General features: G+C 42.5%; 1 long non-coding RNA gene across 1 annotated transcript; it reads left to right on the top strand.

The window, feature by feature from the left end:
* The first annotated feature begins 771 nt into the window (after nt 1-771).
* Nucleotides 772-16,823, top strand: LOC148052132 (uncharacterized). Its single transcript, XR_015699045.1, has 3 exons — nt 772-972; nt 13,773-14,057; nt 15,174-16,823. It is a non-coding gene; the product is annotated as an uncharacterized LOC148052132 (long non-coding RNA).
* Nucleotides 16,824-21,724: the final 4,901 nt, after the last annotated feature.

Consider the following 21,724-nt stretch of genomic DNA (forward strand, 5'->3'; position numbering starts at 1 on the left):
CCTGAGAAAAGTGTGTCCTGGGATCACTCACAGTTAAAGCACTGATTAATTAAGCAGAGGGTCATTCTTCAGAAAGACTCAAGGGCAGTTTTGGCCCTGGGGCTGTAATTTGGACACTTCTGGAGTTCTAGATACACTGAGCTATTCTGTGCCGGGCCTGTGAATATGTGCATTCTTCTGGCTGAACAATGGCATCTTTATTCAAATGGGAGCGACTAAGTAAGTGGCTGTCTCCTAATATGGGTGGTATTTCTTCCTGCTCTGCCTCAATCTCTGCTGCTTTCCCGTTGCCTTATCAGTGCTTTGTAGCACAACTTACAAAATTAAATCTATTCATAATGCTAAAAACCTCCCCCTTTTACAGACACAGGAAAAAAAAGCCCCAAATGCTTACATATCCTCCAATTCTATGGCTGGGTGTTTACTTTTTTAAATGCAATTCTGCTTATCTGACGCTGGTTTGGAAATTAATAAAATGGTGCCTGGCTTTTATTGTTTTGACTATGGGAAGGAAATTAATCCACAACTATTACAAGTGTTTGATCCAAACAAGCAGAGATAAAACTACGGTTTCAAGAAACGTCGTTCCCTGTTTGTCAGGTGTCCTAGTGCACCTGACACGTCTGATTTATTCCTCCCATGTTTAGCAGCAACACTGTCCAGGTAGATGATGCCCATTCATCTTGCTTTGTGTAGGTATTTCTTCAGGGTGGCTTTATTTATTATGCCTTAACTACTGTTTCTTCTTACTCACTAGGTTTAGCTCTGCCAGAGGTTAGAAAAGAGGTTGTTTGTCTGAAGAGACAAGGGTGTGGTGAAAATACTCCGTGCCAGCCAACTGAACCAAAACACTATCTGAATTACAAAGCAGGCTGGAAAATAAAATTTAACTGACAGAAGATCTGGACCCCACCTGTGCTGAGACAGAGAGAAAAGGAGTCCCGGGAACTGGCCACGTACAGCTCCCTGGAGGTAGGTTCAGAGAAGGGGGCTGTGCCCCCCAAAATCCTCTCAGCAGCTCACAGTGGCAGAGCGGGATTTACAGCATTACTGCATGGGGTAAACTAATGTCAATGTTTATGCAATATTGCTTGGTATTGTTAATACTGCGTTAATAACCGTTAACCATGCTAGGTTACCAGTTGGACTTGATGATCTTAAAGGTCCTTTCCAACCTAAACAGTTCTATGATTCTATGATTCTAATAGTTAATTCGGTGAGAGCAGGCTTGCTGTGAAACTGTACTGCAGAAATCTGCGACTTTGCTTATCATGGCGACTGGGCTGTGGCACCACGCACACAGCAGTCCTGTCCCAAAGCCTGCTGCAACTAACTGATGGCTGCCAGAGTCGCAGGGATTGGTGCGGTGGAGCAGACATGTTACTTGTTTCCACCAAAGCCAAAGCCCAGGCACCTTCCAGCTGCATGTACCTCCACAAATAGTGCTTCCTGAAATACTTCTGAATGTCCTAGAGCTGTATAACCGCCAAAAAGACACTGCACAGAGCACCGATTTGGTATTTTGTACAATTGCAATGTAATATAAAAGAGACCATCCTTAAGAGTGGAGATCGCCTTCCTCTTCCTCTGGGAGAGCCCAGCCATGAACGTAGGCAGCCGCTGCCCCTCTTCCCAGAGGCCTTCGCTCCTCTCCACCACCCCACAAGCACCAGGCAGACCAGCAGCCATGCTGGAGGTACCCCTGTCCCAGTGCCCAGCGGAGCCTGGCACCTGTGGCCCTCGGTGGAGGCATGAGTTTTCACAAACGATGTGGCTGTCATCTAAACCTCCGCTGAAACAGCTGGCAGTCTTTGGGATGGGGACAAAATCGGAGGAAAAACGACTGCCGTTACTCTTAGCTGCTGGCTGTTAGGTCCCTCTGACCTGCTAAGCAGTGCGGACCGCAGGAGAGGGCACCGAGTGGATCTGCCTCCCCATGGCTGTGTGGGGAAGCAAGCCACGAGCGGAGCCCTGAAGGAGTCCGGGGAACAGAAGTTTTGCATTAGCAATGAGCCAGAGTTAGTTACTCGTATTTAAACAATACCGGGCTCTGGGGAAATTCAGATGCAGACCTGAAATACATGGCTTGGCAAAAGACTGTTGTTACTGTCACATGTCTGACCTCTTGAAAATAACATTAATTCAAAAGTTAAATGTGTTCAGCTGACAGTGATGGAATATTTGTGTTAAGGAGGAGATTTTTCAAAGGCGTAAAATCAGCTTAGCGGTGTGTTACCATTGCCTCACTGACGTCCTACAGAAGGCCTGAGTGCAGCAGGTTTTGGGGAGCTTTCAGCTGCAGTGAGGCACTCGTTGCACTGAGGGGGGGTGGTTGTGAGCCCCCACTAAAAGGGCTGCGTTTCCAAAGGGGGTTCTGAAGATTCATGATCTTTCTGGACACTTTAAATACAATTACTTAGGAAATTATTTCTCCTGGTTTAGTTTCCAAGTAGGCAGTTAGACCTGGCAACCACAGACATAGATCTTGTAACTGGCTTTGATGCGAGAAAGCAGCATTGCCATGATTCTGGAGATATCCCTTTCTTTTCTGAACTATATTGGCAGCTCATGATACCAGCATGTCAAAATGACATTCATTCTATATTACACAGAGCGTATGAAAGCTTGTGTTTACATTTTGTCTCCTTTGCCCTTTTCAATTTTGCTTTATTTTTTTAGAGTTTTATAATTTAAGCAGTACATATTTGGGGATGTTTTTTTCCATGCCTTGTCTGGCTTTATGGCTTGTTCTGGCTGAGGCATCCTTACATGATTTGATTTTACAAGAAATATAGGCTAGCACATATGTATGTAATTGTTCCACAGTGAACCAATCCGTCTGGAGCACTGGGGGACGTTATACATTAATGCTTTCTTTCATGCTATTTACAAGCCAAATTGCTAGATCTACAAATGATGCAAAATAGGAGGAACTGCAACAATAAGGCTTGTGCTAGTTAGCAGGAAGCACAGAAGTATGGTGGAGCCTGAGAAACACTCATCAGAGTAATATTTTCATCAGAAACAGAATGTATTGTAACCAGGGGAGATAAGCATGAGTAGGCAAAACCAACTATGCTTAGAGCCAACATGCAGCAGCAGCTACAACTCACACACTGCTGAGTGAAATCTGAAAACTCGAGGCCTGATTCTTCCCCCAGGAAGAGCCCCTCTGAGGAGGCGTGGAACAGGGGGCAGGTAGCGGGGACTGCCAAAGTGTGCCAAAATGCATCAGCGCCGAAAGCACAGAGCAGCCTGTGGCACCAGCTAGGAGGAGAGGCTGAGCCGTGCCCAGCCGCGGGAGACCCGCCACTCGGTCCTTACGCTGGTGACGAGTGGCCCTCTGATACCCGGGTGTTTAAGGGAGTGGCACAAAGCCAAGTGGGCCGAGAGCAGGGACCCACCATGGAGGAGCTGGTTAGCCTTTGCCACACAAAGAAGTCTTGGAGGACTTCGGTGTTTCCAAGTAGGAGGGCAGTGGAGAAAAAAGCCAAGAATTGATGCAGAGGTAGAGTAGCAAACCTTGTTTAATAGAGGGTGCATTGCAGTGGTATCAGCAATGTGGAGTCAGTGCTGCAAGTGCCGCATGCTAGGACTTATTTAAAGAGGCTATTGTAAAAGTCTTTGAGCCAGTTAATTACCAGTTTTTGTTATGTCAGGAACTCCTTGAGTTAAAGCAGAAAGAAACTATTCATGAATATGTTCCAGTTCTGTAGTTTAATGGGACAAATTTAAAAAAAAAAAAGAAAGAAAGAAAGAGAGAGAAACTGATAAAATGATTTTAGTTCATGGAAGGATTGAAAACCCTCACAAAAAAAGCTGAAATTACATATTGTGCCCCATCTACTCTTGCATAAGCCATTGAAATTGTTGGAGACTTAATTGGACTAATCGTCCATTGCAGTTATGCATGAGCCTTAGGGAGCGCACAGGGTGCATACGGGCCAAAGCACCAGCCTATGAAAGAGAGAGAAATTGTCCAATAGCATTTTAAAAAAAGTAGATGTCCAGGTATGAAAAGCCAAGAGACTTGGCTTGCATTTAAAAAGCATTAAGGGCAAGTGAGGAATTTCATTTAATTTATTCACCAAGTGGACTTGAAGAGGTGTGAAAAAAGGACAGAAGTGACTTTAGGCAAGAGAAAACTTTCAATGGAAAACAAAAAGCTATAGAGAACATTAATGTAGACTCAGTCCCTTCCTGCTTACATCAGTTCTTTCCTCCATACCTCCCTATTTGCTGTGAAGTTACTGATGGACCATGGTTATTGCAAGCAGATTCAGGCCTAGAAATTCCATCTGATCAGAATAAAAATCATATTGCATGCTGCATATTGAATCTAACCGCAGATATTGGAGTAAATGGCAGTTTAGAGCCTGTCTCGTACTATCAGTATTCTTCAGACACTTACTTTGCTGCTTTCCACTGTTCAGAATACCCTGAAAATCACCAACACATTTACTGAATTGAGGTTTAAAAGCAACTCGGAAACAGAAACAAATCATAGTTCTTAGCTCTGCTGAAGGTTAGAAGAATCCTGTTGCTGAGGGGATGCTCCCTGCGTGCGTCTGAGTACCTCCAAAATGACTTGTTGTGTATACATGTGTCCTAGTTTCTCTTTTACAAAGAGAGTTTGTTAGGAATTAAACCTAACTCTTGGGAGAAAAAACAAGTCCAGCATACCAGAATACCCATCTTCCTAATTCTTACCATGCCACAAACTGAAATCCCAGACCTGCTCATATACTATGAAGCATCTTGGAGAAAGCTTTCATGATTTTGTGCCTATAAACGGAATAATCTCTCAGGACATAGAGACAGTGCAGAGGATATCGAACACAGTCTGTTAGATCTTTTCCCTTTGTATTACTTGCATCTTCTCATCCCTGGTAAAATTCTCTGGGCTTGGCTTTTCAGAAGTCCCCCGAAGTCCTACACCAAACACGTTAGGCGATGATACAACTGTAACGCAGGGCTGACCATGCTGTAGAGGTTGTCAGCCTTTCAATGGTGCCCCTCTTTCCAGGGCTGGTTTCCCATTTGGCGTGCTGCTTCCCACTCCTCCCTGCTCCCGCTTCCCGGGGCTTTGCTCTCAGTGCGGGAGCCCTTCTGCTGCGTGCTGAACTCCTGGAGTTCAAGACGTGAGGCTTTTGCTGTGTTGTTCTTTAAAGTGCTAGCTTGGCCTTACTAATATATTTTCAAGGGCTGGGATTAGCAGAGCTTGTAAGAACATATCAGACCTGTCAGGTTTACAAGCCCACTCGCCACCTCCACCCTCTTACATATATTTTTAAATAGCTAATTAGGAGATAATGCCAGTGGAACCAAATACTGTCGCAAGATAATGATCTCGCACCGCTATAGAAATGGTAAGTGGAAATGTTTATTTTTCAAAGGGAAGAAACACTGATCATGTGCCTAATCCTATAATTCTTAAACAAGTAAAATTCCTGTAGATTTCAGTAGAGCCTGAGGTGACAACATCCTATTACTGTGGTAGTATTTCTGGATACCAAATGGCCGTAAGTGATGGAGTCATTTTCTCCAAATGATACTGGTGCAGTATTGGAACAGATGTTTCCCTTACCTTTATTAGCCTGTTGTAACTTCTAACTTGGAGGACAAATTTTGCATGTGCTTCATTGCACCAGCTTAGATGATTTTTTTTTTTTTTAGATGTGCTTTAGGAAGCAGTGAGCTGTGGTTTGGATGAAGTTATGCTTATTTTTAACTTACTGACAGTTCGTAATGGTGATACACAAGTCTGTGTTGCTACTGCAGGCTCCCTTTGGTACACTAAGGATCATCTCTGTTTTAATCAAAGATGGCCTTTCCTCTGTCCTTCAGGAATTTTGGAAAGAAGGGCTGTCTTAAATTCACCTTTCAGGAATAAACCACCTTATGTTTCCAGTGAGGTGAAGGAGTACACACAGGCAACAGGTACAAGTTCATTAGCTGCTCTGGTGTAACTGCCCCTATGCTGCTCTTCCCCAGTAATAGATATGAGACAATTTGGGGCAGCTTTACCTCTCGCTCAGGCTCATCCTTGTGTTTGTATTCCCACCAGCAGTGCTGGTGGGGGCTGCACTGTGCAAATCCTTCCCCAGATCACCTGCCGGGGAGCCTCTTGCTCTGCTACGAGGCAGCATTAATGGGATGGGTACATTCACCTTTACTGCCTCCCCCCTGGGAAGTCTTCTTTCTACTGCAGCTCTGGACTCACTTTAGATGCAGGGTTGTCTTACAGACAGGTAAATACTGCAGTGGAAACTGGAGGCAGATGCAGAGCTGCTTTCAGAGAAAAGCCTGTCAATGAAAGCATGAAGGTTTATCCTAGTCAGAATTAACTTGCACAAGTTGTTAGTGCTTCACCATGGAAGGTGGCCATTGGTTTTTAGAAATTACTGCTGCTTTCACGATCATTCCATTAGATCATCTCTAACCTGCTCTAATTGTTCTGATTTTTATTTTTTACCTTGTTCGCCAGTTCATGTCTAAATACAAGAAGATGTTTATATTGCATACATTCAGCTTTAATTGGCCCTTAAAAGAAGGTGTTGATTAGAATCTTCTCAACATCAACAGCTCGCTCGCACAACATTCTCTAATTACTGTTTATTAATTTAGTTCAAGTGGCATAGTTGAAAGCCCTGCTCAGATGGGAGAAGTAAATTGTCACTGGTATTGAATATGTAAATTATGTGCCGTGTAAGTTTCCATGAAGAATGTTTAAAGTTAAATGCTACGCACATAAAGCCTTCCAGTTTCATCTAACCCAGCCATATGACAGCTTTGCAAAAAGTGTCATGAAAATTTACCAGCCCTGGCAAAAAACTACTTGCCTCTCCTTTACTTTTTTCTATTAACATAATCACGACGATAATAATAATGTATTTGCCAGTCAAAAAAAAAAAAATCATTCATGCTGGCTGGCTGGAGATTTGCAAGGCTGCCAGTTGAATTTGAACTACACGTTGCTGTAGTATAGACATTCAGCAGCCTGGATTTGTTGCCCTAGTGCAGCAACCCTTCCTTCTCTTTAATTAGCTTATAAAGTCAGAATTTCTTAAACAAAGTACTCATTAAACATTGCCTTGTTACATTACTTTAAAATGCAATTAAAAGTTTTAAGAGTGTTGCGGAGTTTGTGTACCATTGTCAGCGTCCATGTCACTCACTATCAATTTCCACCCACTCACAGAGATCAGAGGCCTCCCGTTAAATATAGATGGCACTTCATAGCTTTTGTATATAGGCTAGGCATAAAACAATATACCGATGAGGATGACCTGACTGCATCTTATACTTCAAGGAACAAGAGAGGAACGGAGGGGAGGATATTCTAGAGGAAGGAGGACCCGGGAGTCTTCGTCGTCCTTCCACCTCTGCAGTTGTCTCTTTGGCCTTTTGCGTGGGAGTAGCTGCGCGTTGCTGGTGCGTGAGCTGCTTCAAACTCTTCCCAGGCAAAGCTACATGGGAATACCTACCACGCAGTTATTGTATTATGCATCTGAAACAATGAGACCAGACATGGCGTTAAAAGGGAAAGAAAAATATCCAACGCCTGAATGCTGCCTGGGCCTTCACCCAGTCCTCACACTCTCGCTGGCTGCTGTTATCATGAATGGCACTAATCAATTCCAGGAAATCTCTACACCAAGCATTATGTCACATGCGGTTACATCATTCCCTCTAACCTCTAGGGCTTCCTGTTGACATCTTTGGAGCTCTTCTACTACCAACTGGTATTAGAAGAAATGCCAGACGGTATTTTTAGCCATTTCTGCCTGCCAAAAGGAATCCAAATGTTTCCATTTTGCAGCTTTCACCTGCTGGATCTCATCTTTGCTCCTTGAAACAAGCAAACCTTTGTGGGTCTGGTCGGAGTCTCCCCAGGTGTTTGCATAAAGGATGGTGGGAGCGTGTGAGGGGTGTATTGAGACAGAAGGGGCTAATGCCTCTGCAGAATTTATTTATTCTTAATGCCTACCAGATTGCTAATCCAGCCTGTTAGTTGTGTAACTTCTGTTATAACTTCCACCCCAGGAGGCTGTTTCTCTTTTTCTTTCTGAATTCTTTCCTAGGAGATGCTGCTTCCCAGTGTGGGCTATGTTTCACCTCATGGTTGATTTCCAAGCATCGTCCTGCAGGCCATTCCCCTCTCCCTTTGCAGGGCCATCCCCACAGGTATGCAGAGTCATTTCTCTCTTGGAACGGACAGTGACACCCCGTCAGCTTCTTCTTGCAACCCCCACTTTTCCAGCTGCTCAGCCAAAAGAAGCAGGGCTCGAGGTCTTTCCAGATCTAACTGGCAAGATTATTCCTTCTTGAAACCACTAAGTTTCTTGGTTTGAGTCTTTTTTTTATTATTATTATTATTTGTCTGGTTTATACCTTCCTTTCATTCTAACAGTTTGATTTTTGTGGCTGTTTCTGCGCTTGTTCGCTGTTGCAGTAGATATCAACAACATGATTAAATTCCAGCTCTGACTGTTGCAACATAAGCGCTCTGCCTTCATTATCCGCGGTGCCTAAAACTATTTGATCTCTAATAAGTTCGCCTGCAAGTGTGCCTCATTTGCATGATGAGGCTAACTGGTGCAGCCTGGTTGCATATTGGTCTGTGATTTCAGTTTCTCTTCGATCAGATGCATCAAACAGAAGGAACTATTAGAATTGCCAGCAACTGTATTTTTTTCTGTTAATCATGCCAGAATAGTAGGAATCCCAGGCAGCCTTACTGGGCTGGAGAAATCCACTAATAAAAGGCATGGAAGAGCTTCTCATGTCAGGTCACATACAACCCAGCGCTGTGCTGGGGGTTGTTGGTCTGGTTTGATGGCACAAGCTGTTAAGATCACATCCAGCTCCTGAGCTGGCTATTTGGTAGCCTCCTGTGGTGAGCTGCACTTCCCATTGCCACCAGCCCCAAGCCCGTGAGGGAGCTGTGCCACCCAGCGAGGACCTCTCCCCTGGCCCATCAGGCTCAGAGCTGGAGGTGTCCTTCAGCCTCTGTCAGGGTCTCTGCCTGACTCTGCCCCCAGCTCACATCCATCCTCTCTGGTCCTGCACCTAGACCCAGTTGACGTTCATTCAGCAGTAGTGCCTCCTTGGGCTTTACTACCCAAAGTTTGCAGGGAGAGAAAATATGTTTTCATACACCAAGCTTTTAGGAACCTGAACCTTTCTTCATATCTGAAATGGAGGCAGCAAACTTCAAAGCTAAATGTAAGTAGAGAACAGCAACTCAGTAATTGTGAGATTCACAGCAGTAGCTCTGAAAACATGTCAAGTTGCCTTTTTGCTTTCTGGATCATGCTTAGGATAGACCTGTGGGTTTTTCTGTGTTCAGTATGATTTTAAGAAATGTGATTTGCCCCATTGCAGCATTCCTTACTTCCCTGATTTCAGAATTCAGCTTCTTACATTGTAATGTGTACTAAATACCTGCATTTTCATTTGAGACAATTTTTAGTTGAGCTGAATGACCTCTGAGAACATGGAAATGTCTCTCATCATTGATCCAAATGGGTCCTAGACTGAGTTCTCATTTCATACACAACTCCCACTGTTTTCTTTTGTTCTTGGGCTTGCACAGAAACTAAGAAACGAAACCAAGCAGAATCAAACAAAAGAACTCTGAGGATCTCATCAGCAGTATTTGCTTTGCACATGAACAGTAATTTTTCCCTAGCACATACTTCCAAGAATTTTTTAAAATGTCATTCATACATCATCTGCCCTAGCAGACAATAGTTGTTCCAGAGAAGCTGTTGCTCTGTATTAGGTCAATGATCAGTGAACTAAACATTTTCTACTTAGGCCTTCATATGATAAAAGCCTAAGAGCTTTGAAGGAGCCATTACAGACTATTGCCTAGAAGAAATATCCATTTGAAAATTCAGCAATTATGTACTTCTATAATAGCGTGTAAAAGGAGCTCTGGACCCATTATGGGTTATTGAGTAAATAATGTATTTTTAAAAGTGTCTAAGTAATTTATATGATAGCCTGTATTGGCAGCAAAGAGTGATTGTAGACTAAACATTCTGTCTTTCTTTCTTTTTAAAAATCTCATTTAAATCCCTAAATAGCAATTAAAAAAAGAAATCCCTGATGCAGTTTCAGTATTTCCATAGTAGTCAATAGCTAATGGCTCTGACTTTACTCCACCGAGGCTGCCATTTTGTGCTGAGCCAGTTTCCTCTGGTCTGACTTTCTTTTTCTGTCTTGATTGGATGAGACAGGAGGCTTCATTATCAAATATAATATAGAAGTGTCCAGAGGCCTCCTGGAGGTCAGACTCACAGTCATCAGACCTACCCATAATCAGGAACAGCCACTAGCCAAAAAAGCCACGAGTCCAGAGAGAGAAGACAGGAAGCTGTCAGTCCTTATTTCAGGGGAAAAACTGAGGCTTGGAGAGAAGAAATATATTGTCTGAGATCATGCAGGGGACACAGAACCTCTGCCTCCCAAGACCAAGTGTAGTTTCCCTGCTTTATGTTCAGACCTTCTATGGAAAGGCACAGTCTGAGACCTCGTTGCTGTGGATCCTCAGTGCTAATGCAAACAGCTCCTTTATCAGATGCCCACAGCAGTCTTGCTTCAGACCACTGCACTCAGCCCTTTCAAGCACAGACCCTGGTCAAAGCAGATAGGAAAACACTGCGGTTCAAAAAATTTATATTGCAGCAACAATGCGCCATGAAACAGATGTGTTGGAAAACAAACTTGTTTTCTGCTCTTAAGTGTGGAGTAAGCTCTCCTTAGTCCTCCCCTTTATTTATCATACTGCTTCCTGCCATGGCAGGGGTAGTCACCTCTTTGATAATTTTCCATCAAAAATTGAAAGAGTAAGTTGAAACAGTTGTTTTTTAAGAAACGTTGGTGTTTGAGCTGCACTGAATTTTGGAGATTATCTTGACGTCCCCAAATACCTGTTAGGCCAAGCAGCCTGAAGTGCCAGAGGGCACTCCATACATAAGCTACCGTGCTTATGTATTACATTTACATTAAAATAACACAATGGGCCTGGCTTGAGAGGACAAAAGTAAAACAATTCTCTGCCTATGGTGATGCTCCATCTTAACTCTTCTTGATGGTACCTTCCCTGGCATAAATTACAGACAAAGTCACTTAATCTGGTGTTCTTGAACCTGTAGGTCCAGACGTGTTATAACTAATTTTGGACATGAAATACCCTAACAGTCAGCAGGAAGCAGACATCTGTTAACATGACTGTCAGGAGTTTTGATTTCCTTTTTCAGAGGCTATGTAATGCCTACCCCTGCATGTGCATGGTCAGAGCAGATCATGTGCTTCCCATAGACTATGCTCTTCAGTCACAGCTCAAGAACATCACCTTTAGACTTGAATTTGAATACATCTGTATAATTTCTCATCGTTTAAGAAAAGTGGTTTTGATGCAATGAATGAAAATGTGGCATTTTGGCTCCCCTCTGGAGAGATGACAAGAGGCGGGTCTCTGCAGCGAGGCCACTGGCACATGAGAGTCTGTTTCTCATGTTTTTGGAAAGACACAAAGAAGAGAAGAAATACAAGGGGTCAAAGAGCACGTACGTCATAGATCAAAAGACAAAAAAGAAAGGGAGTACCTTAACGAAAAAGTGGTGAGGTAGTAGGGAGAAAGATGAAGTAAAAAAAAAGGTGAAGGAGAGGTAACAGAGACAGAAATAAATGGAGAAGAAACAAGGTGAAAGGCATAAATACATTTAAGTTGTATTTGAGCAAAACATATATTGTCTAAAAAAGCAATCAGTCTCTCTCACTGTTAGACTGTTTTTGTCACTTAGGAAAGGACAGTTATCTGGTAGGATAATTGACTGGAGCGGTGATGAAGTCTCCATCACTGGAGGATTTCAATGACAGAGTAGTCAAAAATCTGGGAAATACTGTCAGGTATTGGACTTTTTATGATCCCTTCCAGCTCTATTTTCTACCACCTCAGCATCCCAAAGTGTATGAGTGGGAGCAGTACCTCAGTTGTGTGATTATGGGAGACCTGTTTCTGGCCTGGTCACCTCCTGGCTGAAATTCTGTAAGATCTCACAAAGTAAACAAGGCATGTACTTGGAGATGAAGTCTATGCAAAGGATAAACATACAGGGGGGGGAAAGAAAAGGAACTGGTTGATCTGAAGACATTTTTTTCTAAGCTATGGACCCAAGGCCACAACCCTTACATCTTACTTCTCAAACTGAAGTGTCCCATTCTGCAACAAATACATAGTTTGGCTTAGATGCAAAACCAAAGCCCTCACAACTTGAGATAAAAGATCTTGGGGCCTTTCTTCCAAGAACAGCGTTATTAATTGCTCTACTGTGCTTCAACCCTAAATAATTCTGTTCTCCCTTTCAAAGAAAATTACCCCTAGTTTCAGCCAAAAATCATTCTTCACTTCCTTTCCTGGCTTCTCTTGAATGGTGAACGGTGAGAGGACACAGGTATGGAGTGGTGTGGGATTCTTCCAGACTGATGATTATTTCTACGCAAACCATCACTTCCCATTGCAGTACAAAACAAAGTGTAAGACAGGCTTTTAAAAGAAAAGCCTGGAGAGGCATCACATTGAGATGAAAGAAAGCTTCTCCCATCTTCTCCCATCTTGTTGAGTTTTTCAGGTCTTCCTAGGGGATCTAGCAAAGCCCAGTGTGATAATATCAGTGGTCCTCCCCTGAAAGTAGAAGGCTTGGGTTGTTCTATTACTGCCATAGGAAGGCACAAGCCTTTAAGGTGACCACTCCTTCCCCATGCAAATCTGCCGTGTATTCTCCATTTTTCCATTCTGGGCCACCAAGTACGATGCTGGTAACTGGAGGAAACTGCTTTTTTTCCTGACATTACTTTAGAAGCATTAGATTCATTATTTGAGGGTGTGTATGAAATTCTGGAAGTACAATTTACGTCTGCTATGCTGTGAGATCTTTGGTATGATATTGACTCATTCATTGGCACCTGAGAGAGGTTTGGGGAATTCAGCAAGCTTTCAACAATCCAGTTTGAGAGATTAAACAGAATTATGTCTCACTCAGGTTTGTCCTAATTTTATTAGATTTTCACCATTTCTAATTGCATAAACATATGCAGCCAAGTATACAGATGGGGACTGGGAAGATGTACAAGGACACTCAGGCTCCATAGTCAGCTAATTGGTGGACTAAGTAATAGGGCACTTGAAAAGATTGATAATTTTTTTCAGAACATTTCAGGGTAAAATCCTTTCCCCATTAAAACTGAAGCAATCAAGAGAAGATTTCGTTCGTAGATTTTTTTGGAACTGGAGAAAGAGACAAGAGGAACTATGTGATGCAGAAAATATCCAGGATGAAGGATGTTATTTAGGGCAAGATTTGCTACTTATTTGTCTTAGCCATAGGCAAAAGATAGAACATCTCAAAAACATAGAACAACTGGTCTGATCCATACGGTGACATCAGAAGGCTTTTGATCAGGGCTAGACACAAGATAAACAATGGTTAACAATTTCAGATATTGCCAGGGCAAATGAGAAGTCATTTTGTGTGAACATTGTTATTGGTAGCAAATGCCAAGCTGTAAAGTTTTCAGAAATATTTTTTATTTTCTTTTGGAAAATAAATCTGGTTTTGCTATGGCTAGGAGAGCTCTTGGGCCACAAGCCAAAGTATGCTATGGCTACTTCTGGTCGAACGATACCAGCTGAGGTACTGGCGTGGCTGTTTATACGAGGACTTTCACGTGTAATAACATTGCTGTCCATGTTTGTTAAGGGAATGCTGCTGTGGACCTATTTTCTACAACTAAGGCAGAAGAGGGCAGGAGGGAAAAGTCTACACTCGGGTTTTTGCCATTGGACATACTTCATCCCTGATATGGCATCTGCACCATGAAATTCACCCTGAATGAACGGGCATTCAGGTGTCTTCACCTCCAGGAGACAGGACATGACTCTCAGGCTGATTTAGCCCCAGTTGGACAGGTTTTTTTTAAACCTCCATGGGTAACAGACTGGGAAGACTTTTCCTTCACACTGGCCTGGGCTGAACACCTGGTGGGTGAGTAAATTTTTTTCTTTTTTCCTTATGAAAAGTAGAATAAACCAAACAAGTTGGTCACATATTTGGACCTGGACTTCTCAGCAAAGTTTTGCAAAGTCCTCTAAAACGTCAAAATATTTAGTAAATAGATCATGAAATATTTTCCAACAAAAAAATACGAGAGGGATTTAATAATGTTGGGATGTTGTTTTCTGTTAGTGTCTTCATTTTCTTCTTCCTCCTGTTCAGGCAGTAACATGCAAACTCTGACCACATTGCCAGTGTGAAATTGCTGATTAACCTTTTGACTCTGACAATTGGGACTTCTCTCAACACCAACTGGTAATGCAAAAGACCATTAGTAGTTAATACTGGGACATCCCAGCTCCAGATGTCAAAAGGTTAATGAAAAATCAAGTATCTTGCTTTTTCTGGGCAACTTGGAAACCTTCCCCCCAAACATTTCATTTTTTTGTGATAAATAAGCCAGACTGCTTGAGCTGAGAAAGACGAGTGTTTTGCTAATGTGTACAGCTGTTAATTGAAAAGATTTTGTTATGCTTGTTCTTCTGGACATAGATAAAAGACAGATTTGTTGGCGAACTTTAGTTGGTCTTGAACACCCCTTTGTCCAAATACACTACTTAATAATAACGCTTTGTTCTTTCTATAACAGCCATGGAGGGATTTTGAGTGGAATACTCATTTTCTTTAAGTCATATCTGCCAGTAATCATTCCTGGCTTAAGACCAGCAGCCATTTATGTGTTTTATGAAAATATAACACCAGTTTTGTGCTCAAAACTATTCTCTTTTAGGTAAAAGCTTCAGCACAAGCTGGTTCCCCGTATCTGCCATAAATGCTATTTATCACAGATTTTGGTCTTTAAAACTGAAAGATGATGTTAAAACATTTTGATTACCCTTTCCTTACCGCTATCATTCACAAACCATCTTTTCTAATTATGGTATTAGGACATTTACATAACCGGGAAAAGGGTCCTTTAACTACATTTCTATTATGTTTGGCACTTGTGTGAAAGGATATTATATTCATGTGCATTAGAGATTGCTTATAAAAGATCAAGACAATAATAGCAGATCAGACGATAAAGGTTCCCTTTTCTCCTCCCAGACAGGCTGTCTCTGACAGAAGAATACAGTTCATCAAAAGTGTCTGCAGGTTGTCAAACTCGGTGAGATTTGGGGACACTCGGAGGCTGTCATGGCCAACAAGAAGATTTTCTGTAGGGTTCTGCCATCATTCACCCTCAGGAAATAATCACTCACTACATTCTGCATGCTCTCATGATAGAGCTCTATTTGACAGAAAAGAGCCATTTTATCAAAGGACAATATATCCCTTCTCTTAGTCCATGCAGCTTCCATTATCAGACCATAATAAATCATATTTATGTTCTCAGTTAATAAGACTGATTACAATGCAGGTTACAGGCATGGGAAAAGCAAAGCAGGTGAAAAGATGTTTTAATGAAAATATGATAAGCAAACAGCTTCTTGTGAACATTTCAGGCTGTTATTTGTAATGATCACAGGCAATTTTTGATACATCTTCTTTAGCAATGGTTTAAGCTGCATAAATTGGCTTGCCACTTTATACGTTGAAATAGGAAGAATCCCAGTGTCCTTCTTATGTTGTCTAGAATCATTATATACATTATAAGCATAAAATGAGTTTAATGTATGTGCTTTGAAAAGAAGGGGAAAACAGAACATCAGGGAAGACTGATTTTAATGCTGCTCAAGATGATTTTGAAATTTTCTACTCATCTTTGTTACTACCGGTGCATTTTCCATGAAATTTAGGAATGACATGTACTGCTTTCATCTCATTAAAATTAATATACTGCTCTCTCTGTTTTTCTCAATTTCTTCAAAGTTCTTTTTAGAGCACTGTGCAAAGAGACAGAGAGAAATTCTCCACTCGATGTGTGAGCCTATCTGCTATTAATGCTGAGGGGAGTTAAGTGTGTGCTTCTACAGGAGAATATATCCCTGTGTTCAATACTGAAAGGTACCCTATTAAAAAAGTGTGAGCATGTTTAGCTCCAGCACACGTGATGCATTCAAGGGCCAACTTCCTCAGAAGTTTTTTTAAGTGATTAAGATCTTTTTTGGTAAGGTAAGAGTTCTGATATGATTTCAGCATATAGCTGTATGGAGGGAAGTGGCTGATGGACTGTCTTGCTCTCATCTTGTGAAAAGTCTTCTTTTGTTATTGTTATGTTCAGCATCATGCTTCCAAGATGAAGTTAGAAATTTAAGGAATAATTTCCTCCTGCTGATGTATAATTTTGACCAAGTCTCTGAAATTCTACAGCACTTGCAGAACGCTGGTGACAAAGACTCCTTGGCGTTGTGTGTCTGCAGGACCTATTCTGGTCACTGATAGATATTTCCCAAAACTCACTCTTAAACAAATTTTAAACCTTTGTAATTGGCCTGGCCCTGGAGAATGACCACAGAATCCCCTTAACCCTTTTAGGGCACTTCAACAAGAGAAGCGCCCACACAAGAAACAGCAAACTGCTCTTCAAAGGCAATATCCTGATATGACAACAGATGTAGATAATGTACTTCATGATGGAACTGCTTGATACAGAGAAAAACATGTTGTAACTGCCTTCACTGTGAAAGGGGTTTAAAAATGCTGCCTGCCAACTCCACAAAAACCAGAGCTGCTATTTCAGTTAAAGGCCAGTGGATTGTATTTTTCACGTCAGTTTTCACTAACCTCAAACATCACTGTTATGACAGACTGTCATCCAACCAAACCAGCACGCTGGTGCCGTTCAAGCAGGCAGGAAGAAAGCAAACAAGAAGGAAACTTAAAAGTCCAATTAGTAAGTGGGGGGCGCATGTGAGTGAACTACTTTTGTGTAATGATACTGATTACTGAAAATGAAATGCTTAAAAGAAAATAAACAAAAAGCAGTGCTTTCTGAGCCAGTGGTGTTTTCTTGGCTGGCAGTTTCTCTTTGTTTTGTTTCATGACACCAGCCTCAATGGTTGAAGGGGTGTTTGGGGCCAGATGTCAATCATAATGTCTGACATAAACAAAAATAGCTAAAAAGGCACGCCGGCATCTTCCTTTTGTTTTCCCATTAGCTCCATTTTTCTTTTCATAGGCTGACAAAAAATTACTGCCTCCAAGTGAATTCAGTAATGTCACTATATATCTAATATCTAGGAGACCTTTTGTTTTAGCTTTACTGGGCTTAACCACAAAAGACACTTGACATTGACAAAGAATCTGTCAAACATACAATGATCAGTGCAATGAAATCTCTCATGACAGAAGGGCACTATTCTGCCTCCCCCCTGCCTCCAGCAGCAGCCTGTCTGAGCAAAATATGCTGGAGCACATGTAGCAGCTGAACCACTACAGAGCAGGCCAGAAGCTGAGATGTGTCTTGTTTAAATTGTCATAGCATATTAGTATAATTAAAACCGCCAAAAGAGTACAAAAGATAGATGGAAATGTTACATTACTTGTTTCTAGAGATTAACCTCGAGCCAGAACTGAAATAGAGAGACACATTTTGGATTTCTTAGAGCTCTGATATAGAAGAAAACAAGCCCAAGCGTACGTCTCTTCAAGTGTGAGACATGAAGTCATAGTTCCCGTATTTACACAACAAAGCAGAAATAGTGTTTCAGACAGACACTCTGTTTTCTCTGTGATTACAGCTGCCATTGTGGCTGTGCTCTGCACAGCAGTTGTATCATCTCTCAGCTACCTCCTTTTCACTCTCCTTTGCCTTCCTGCCTGCCACAACCCTTGACAACCCTTGGGCCTGCTGATGAGCTGGTGTCGCCGCTCTCTGCTGCCTCTCCATCTGTGAGCTTGGCTGGTGCTCCTGGTGCCCAGGCCCGGAGCGGTGCACAGTGTCCTGGCTGGTGGTGGCAGAGGCCGCAGCTCGGGCTCTGGGGCTCAGCAACGCCCAGCAGATAGGGTCACAAAGTCCTCCTGCACCGGCTTCGTTCCCTGGGCATGCCCATGCCTGGGGAAGAGAAACAAACACCTACTGGAGGCAGGCACATGTAGACCAGCCCTGAGACCGCTCTTGAATTGCACAGGGGAGCCAAACAGGGAGCTGGGAGTCAGACTAAGATTATCTTCACCCAGGCTGTTTCTGCTTCTCATTGCAAAGGAAGATGTTTGAACAATGGCTTCAATTTAAAATCTGACCATTCAAATGCCAAGCTCCATGCTTTCTTCTGTATTGAATGTACAGATAAAAACATGTGGCTTTCTAAAATTGACCCTGAAAATGATGTTCTCTTCATCGAATGAGATGCTCTCCTTCCCATGCATCATTACTTCTTGTAACTATTCCGGCCTAACTAGTTATGATCCCAATTTCTAATTATGCCCTGAGTTATACCTGGTGGTGAGAAGCCCATGGAGAACCTTCTGTGGAGCTGTTCGGTTGCAGAGCTTGGAACCTGATTTATTCAGAAGCTGGGGAGGACCTGAACTGGTTCCGGCAGTTCTGAAAGACAGCAAAACCAGCACGGCTTTCCTCTAACAAAAGTGGTACATTCAAGGAAAAGATGCAGGAATCAGGTAGGTCTCATGTTTATTTCTTCTAGTATAAATGAACTTCACAGCCTTGCCCCATTTGCTGATTTGCTTGAAGTCGAGAGATGTTAAACACCGGCCTGAAATTTTAGGTTTTCCCATATTTCCTGTATTTCCCAAATTTAAATCTCAGTTAATGACTTCTCCATATAGTACTTCTCTTAAATTTCTGTACAGTTATGCCTGTAAATGTGCATAACTAGTCAAAAATATGTTATCTGCATTTAGTGTTGGCTTTTGGAACCCTCACCGCCAAGTCACCTCACAGCCGTGTCTCACCTCACATGTGTTTCTGTGTAGTGCCAGGGGAAGAATGGAAAATAGCTATGAAGTAAAAGCAGATTCTGCTCCCATTAAAGGCAATGAAAACTATGCTTTTACTTCTACTTACTCATAATAGCGGGGAAAAACGAAGTGGAAACAAGCACAACAAAACACCTCTGCCAGCTATCTACAAGCTAACCAAGGCTTCCACTAATGAGGTGCTCTGGCATTCTGAGAAAGACAGGTTCTTCCAGAAACGGAAAAAATATGCCGAGTTTTTCCTTCAGCTCTGAAAGGCTAGTGAGAGAGTAACAAATTGTATTTCAAAAAAGGGATAGCAGCTGAACTTTCAATGCCGTCTGTGCTATTAAATACCTACAGATGCCAGTATAGTTTGTCAATCAAATGCTTTTACATGTATGTGTAGATTATTAAATACTGATTCTTATATACTTCACCTAATTATCTGCTGTATTTGCAGGTTCATCTAAGTGACCATAAAATTCTTGAGAAAGTTATTCATTTCAAATCACAATAGCAGAGTAATTTCCAGGTCAGATTTTCTAGAAGACTATTCAATACCAGGGACAATCATGTAGTCTATTAAACAGAACAGTACGGTTTGTGGAAAAGATAATAGTCCAGATCACGAGATAGCACCAGATTTTACATTATGATCTCCAGATGTCTTTGGGAACTTAATGCATCCAGCATTGGCTCAAGTCTAACCTGCATGGCAGAAATGCAAGTTGTTCCGATTTTCTCCTCTCTGGGGCTGTGTGGAGAAACTGTCTCCCCAAGGGCTGTAGAGGACAGGCTCGGGTAGTTTGGCCATGCTTTGCTAAGAATATTCACCGCGTTGCCAACTGCTCCTGGGGCGCCCAATGGTATCACAGGCAGAAAAGAAAAGGTAGTCATCTTTGCTTAGCGGGACAGCGCTGTGGCCAGGTCTTTCTGATAGGTGCCCATCAGAGCTGGCTCTACACATTGGCCAAGCAGGCAATTATTTAGGGCAGCAAAGTGACTGCAACCTCATTGCCTGTTTGATATGTGCTTCCACAGTGCTGAAGTAAGTGGGCATCGTGCTGCTGCTTTGGAGACAGCAGTTTGCCTGAAGGCCAGGGGAAAGTCCCACCTAGCAGTGGCCTTTGTCCACGCTCCCGTCTGGCTGCAGAAAGCTAGCGAGTCTACCCCCGACTGCCAGCTTCCCATCCCAGCTGCCCTTTCTCCGCATGCTTGCCTCCATCCGGACAGAACAGACCTCCCTATCCTGTCCCCAGCCCTAATCTCTGGAGCAGCAACCTTCCCTTTTGCCTACAATACTGAGAAGCCCTGAATTACAGCAGTCTGTCACACCTGCCAGGCTTCTGTGACAACCTTGTTGTATTATTTTAAGCAGCGCCTGTTGATTTACTGGCGAGGGGGTGGACTCTGCCAAACTGAGGCATCATTTACTTACTTGCTCACAAGCTCCTGGACTGAGAATCTCTGCAATGGGAAGGCAGCTCCGCTGCTGTTTCCAGAGTGCAATTTTGGAGTTCAATATGTTCCCCCAAGTGTCCACTGTAAAACGATATATTGCATCAGTTCTCTGAACCAGGGACTTGATGAAGTCCACAGTATAGTGGTGTTGAGTGAGGAATGAAATCCTCCCTCCTTGCAGCCCAGGGGATTTACAGCACTTTGCAGGGCTGCCCCGTATCCTGCTGTGCCCAGAAAGACCATAGATGTCCAGGAGTTTCTGGTGGGTCACACATACCTATAAAGATGATACAGTATTTACTCCGTTGCATTCCTGGCGGAGAGCAGTTAGTACCAGTACAGGTAGATGGTGGTGGGTAACAATGCAAGCATCTGCCAGTGCATTTGCTTTTCAATTTCAGCACCATTGGGCCGGGAAGTAGAAAAGAGTTCCCCAAACATGACATGACACTGCAACGCAGAAAAACTTATGGCTAGTCTCCCTCCATGGAAATCTGTACAAAAATTGTCAGTTTGGGACTTTTTGTGAGTTTCTCTCTGGAGTCAAAAATTCAGGGTGAGTCCACGGGAGAGCATGAAGAGAGAGCATTTTGGCTCCTTCAATCCCGTGCACAAAACCTCTCAGGGTTTCAGATAGGATTTTAGCATTTCTCTGAGTCTTCAAATGTTGTGCTGCGCAAGGATGTGCTTATACATAATTTTGTAATTGAAATGGCATGTTTACTGTTCTATTTCATGCTTGATTGTGTTTTTTAAACACCTTTACTCATGCTGTTAGAAGTGGGATTATAATTAAAATGTCCTGTTGAACACCTTGTTCAGTTCAATGAAGGTATAATAGAAGTATAAATACTTGTTCTCGTTGACTCTATGATGTCAGCACAACAAATGTAGTAAATGTCATAAAACAAATCTCTCTTTCGCCAAAGCGTCCATCAGAAAGGAAGGGGAAACAGAACATGCGTCTGGGCAAAGAGGGGACCTCTTTTTTTGGTAAAAAGAAATATTTTGAAATATTATAAGACCTGTGATATGGATGTGTTAACTCAGGCATGGAATGATTGACTGACTTAGCCAGTTATGAGCAAAAATCGGAGTGGAATTTGTTTCTCTGTGCCCAGTACCTTGGCCTAAAGGCAGTACTTTCTCCTTCTACTGTTGCCATTAGGAAATGCTGCGTCTGGTTGTAAAGCATGGAAGAGTAACTTATATTTCTTATTCCTTTTTCCTTAAAATGTGTACTGATATGCAGACTTCATGTTGTTATGGTGGGGTTGAACTACAACACAAAGTCCAAATGTTTCTAAGTCAACATCCAGTGGTTACAGCACTTT

The sequence above is a fragment of the Nipponia nippon genome, unplaced genomic scaffold (genome assembly GCF_047370975.1).
Source record: "Nipponia nippon isolate SJK-2023a ecotype South Korea unplaced genomic scaffold, ASM4737097v1 scaffold_5, whole genome shotgun sequence".
NCBI lineage: Eukaryota > Metazoa > Chordata > Aves > Pelecaniformes > Threskiornithidae > Nipponia > Nipponia nippon.